Source organism: Rhopalosiphum padi, chromosome 3 (genome assembly GCF_020882245.1).
Source record: "Rhopalosiphum padi isolate XX-2018 chromosome 3, ASM2088224v1, whole genome shotgun sequence".
Taxonomy (NCBI): domain Eukaryota; kingdom Metazoa; phylum Arthropoda; class Insecta; order Hemiptera; family Aphididae; genus Rhopalosiphum; species Rhopalosiphum padi.
In genome coordinates, this window is record NC_083599.1 from 72,544,536 (window position 1) to 72,549,022 (window position 4,487).

General features: G+C 23.0%; 1 long non-coding RNA gene across 1 annotated transcript; it reads right to left on the minus strand.

Moving 5' to 3' along the window:
* Window positions 1-378: 378 nt before the first annotated feature.
* Window positions 379-3,959, minus strand: LOC132927804 (uncharacterized). Its single transcript, XR_009661848.1, has 3 exons — window positions 3,797-3,959; window positions 2,378-3,691; window positions 379-2,293 (listed from the first exon to the last, which is right to left on the minus strand). It is a non-coding gene; the product is annotated as an uncharacterized LOC132927804 (long non-coding RNA).
* Window positions 3,960-4,487: the final 528 nt, after the last annotated feature.

A 4,487-nucleotide genomic window follows, 5' to 3' on the forward strand; every position in this document is an offset into this window, starting at 1 on the left:
TTTTATTATGCACAATCTCCAATTATAAATGTCTATAATCGCTAAAGTATGCTAATTAATAGTCTTCAAAATACTTAACAAATACTTTTTTCTTTAATTAATTACATTCGTACATTCAATAAATAGGTATTTTAACTTATTTATAAATATTTTAATTAATTAGTTAATACATATGCAAGGCTGGGCAAGTTAACTATTTTTTTTAACTCGTTAAGTTAAGTTAATATAGAAAAAAGTAAGTTAAGTTTAAAGTTAAAAGTTACCTCTATTTTTTTTAACTTGCAAAAGTTACAAGTTAATTAGAAAATAAAAGTAACTTAACTTAGTTAAAAATAAGTTACTTTTTTTTTTAGTATAAAATTAATAATTATACCTGCCTACCTTTTTTTAAGCTAACAAATAACATAATAATTCAATAAATGTCTCAAACATTTTAAATAAATGTATGTAATAAAGTTATTTACTGTAGGTACTTATATTGGTATATTATACTTTAATCAGTGATGAAATCCAATAAAATAATAAAATAATGTATGGCGGGATACTGAGTACCTAAATGGCTAAATAATTGTTATATTTTTCTTTTATGAATGACGAGGTTAACCCCAATAACATTTCCGTTTATAATATACTATATAGTTATATAATATTTTCTGTGAATATGCAATATGTCATATGATAATTATTTTTATAAATTATTGTCTAATAATTATTAATTAATATATTTAAAATTTCAGATTTTTTTTTTATAAAATTAATTTGTACAAAATTGAATTTATTTTAAATCTGTGGTTTAGGAAAAAAATGAACTTACCGTGCCAATAAAATTAATTAACTCGTTAGTTACTGAATAACTTGGGAAAAAATGTAACTCTTTAAGTTAGAAGTTACTTCTAAAAAAAAAGTAACTCATTAATTAACTTAGTTAAAAGTAACTTAACTTTAACTTATTAACTCGTTAATGCCCAGCCTTGTACATATGTCATATTTTAATAGATTCAAAAATTTCAGAAGCTTATTATTATAATATAAATGTTAATTAATCACATCAACTTAAACTTCAATCATTGGTATTTGGTATACTATTTAGCTATTCTAATGATTTGATGAAAACTTACGTATTATTCATTTTTAGAACCATTGTAGAAGCGATTTTGGAAATCAAATTTAAATAGTAAAACATGAAAATCAATAGTTTAAGTGTAATGTTATATAATAGTATCATCAATAATAATTTTATTATAACTAGACTTTCCCTAAAAAATGATCGCCGTTATATACATATTCTGTTTTATTATTTTTATTACATCATACATACATACATACATACATACATACATACATACATACATACATATGTACAAGTTACTGTCGATAACAACATACAATTTAAAAAAAATAAAAATAATTTAAAATTTTTTTTTTCCAATTTTTAAGCTATAATAAATATAATTTAAATGCATTTTTTTTTTAGTTTTTAGGGCACTAAAATCCCAGTCCTAATTCAGTATCTACATACTATTTACTTATCTAAAATGTATTCCATTATACTTATGTAATACACATCCTTGTGATTAAGAAAATTAAATTTTATTTTAATTTATGTAAGTTATATAACGCATAAGTGCAAAACCATTATTTAGTTTATAAAGTTATAAGAAGTATAAGCTATATGTTATTAAATTTTACTAGAGCATATCGTTAAATTTTGATGTGTTAATAACCACTTTATATTTATATTTATATTTTAGTGCCTAAATTTAAGCATTTTTCAAATATCCTATCTAAATACAATGTATAATGAAAATAATAGAAAAATTGATATGCAACTTTTTAAGTAAAAACTTTTTTTCATTCCTATATGCTTACAGTATTTTAAGAAAAAATAACAGTGTATTGTATGGGTAAAATATAAGAATTTAACTCATCAGCATTTAATCAAATCTATATAACAATGAATAACTTCTTGCAAATGAATACAATGAACTAACCTGTACAATTAGAAGTCAATTTTTCTTCGAATTTTTTAATTTTTATTTTTTTCTATACTTAATATAATATACTCAATATGTATTTGCACACCATATTCAAGACCGTTTGATTTGATTTACCTTTACCATACTACAAATATTTAGACAAACAATAAATTATAAACATTATTTATAAATAGGCAAATAGCTAAAATGACTTTTCAGTTGGACAATTTTTCTACTGCTGTAGACATCAGTTTGATGAAAGTATGTTTAATCTTAAATCCACTGTAGTTGTAGGTTGATTCATTGATAGAAAAACACTGAAATAAATGTATTATTTAAAACATATGTAAATAAATAACATTATATTTTATTATTAAGATTATTATCAAATTTACACATACCTAAAATATAGCATCATTATTATAAGAAACATAAATTTTTACCAAGAAAGCATCTTTGTATGTATATAATGGGCCCATGTGCCATGGATTTTCCATCCCTGGTATATAATTATGAAACAAAAAATATCAGAAACAATTGTATTTCACTACAATTTACTATCAACCAGACCATCTGATAACTTTATTAAAATTTTAACTAAATTCTGAAAACAATTGTTTAATTCATTAATAGTTAATAAACAAAAAATATATTAGTAAACAAATATAATTAATAATTCACATTTGGGTCTATTATTATTAATTACAATTTGGTTTTATATTATTTAGAAAATAATAACTAATAAGCAAGAATATATGATTTACAAATGTGAACCAAAACAGTTTTAAGAGCATAGTTTAATATGAATTAATAGTTATTTAAAGAATTGTACATTATTTTGTTATTTTAATGATATAACTAGTATCTAGAATGGTGTATATTGACTAATTTAATTAACATTTTACTGTGGCACAAAAAAAGAAAATATTTAATGTTTAAAAAATTGAATAAATATTATATTTGGGCCACTACACGAACAAGTGTTCAACGTAGTCTATAATCTTCTCGAAAATTAAAGAATTAAAAAGTATATATTATTTTATTAACTATATTTATTATTATTTTACTTAATTATTCCCATTAGCCGTAGAATTATTTATCTATAAAACTATCTATAGAAATATGATTGGATTTGAATATTAGTAGGTATACTTATCAAATAGCATAAACAATGATCTTGTATTAAGACCAATCAACTACCCAATAATTCTTGTATTGTCTGATAGTTGGTGGGTTTATTTGTTTATTTAATCCACCACTTAGTAAAAAAGTGATTTTTTCCTTCTTTTTTTTTTTTGACACAATTTTACTTTTAACCAACCAGTTTTCTGGTCAACAATTAGTTCTAATTAATATTGTAATGAAATGCAAATTTGATTTTACTTTGATGATTCTGCTGACAAACTGTATTTTTATTTAGCATCAATAATGTGGTGAAATAGACGCCTAACAAACAACAACGCTACATAAATAAAACAAGAATAGTGATGTCATCCAATGCATAATAAAGTAACTATCACATTTAATTTCAGTGACAAAGATTACAATACTGTTATAGTCTGTAGCATCTACACTCTCCAGGTAAAAAACTCTATAATCCACAGAGCTATTTCTTACTAAATCATTGTTCAATTCTAGTTGTATTTTTCTCTGGCATGTTCAAAGTGAGCACGACAAAACTTGATGAAACAGAACTGCGTTTTAATTGGTGACTGCTAAAACCAAAATGATTTTAATTTTTAAACGATTAATATTAAATTCAATCAACAATTTGACAGTAAAACATACAGATGATAATAATAGAAAGAGTCAGAATATACCTATAGTAGTAGTACGATGACACGAGCAGCGTCATTGTCGACAAGAATCACGGTCTATATTAATTATTGAATATCTCTATAATACATAATGGTCTTTAAAGACCCTTGGCGGCGGGCAGTAATTGGACTAGTATTGAGAGCACGTAGTCAACTTAGCTTAGGATTCATCGTCTTATCATTAACTGTGGTTATCATTGGGACATCGATTACGGCATCAAAATTTTTGTTTTTATTTATCAGTTATCAATGTTATCACATAATTTATTTTATGATATCACTAAATAGAATATAAAAAAGAACTTTATCTAGTTTATCTGTACTGTAACGTTTTTACTTTTTAAATAAAAAAAAAATGTATTTAAAGAAACTAGTAAATAGTAATTTAGACTTAAAAACTGTGACAACATTACCTATTACAATCAGTAGCTATTGCAAAAATGTCATTTTTGACATTGCATTAATTAAAAACCTATCTTAAAAACTAAAAACATTGTGATATAGAACTGTTTAAATGGATTAACTTATCAAAATATTTATAAAAAAATTGAAATTTATACGAAAGAAGTGAATGTATTGACTCGAAAAAAAAATTTATTTGGTAATGCAATTAGATAGGTAATAAGTAATTAATATTTGAACCCAGAGCTTGAACAATTACGATTAATTTTTAAAATAGTGGATAATTAATATA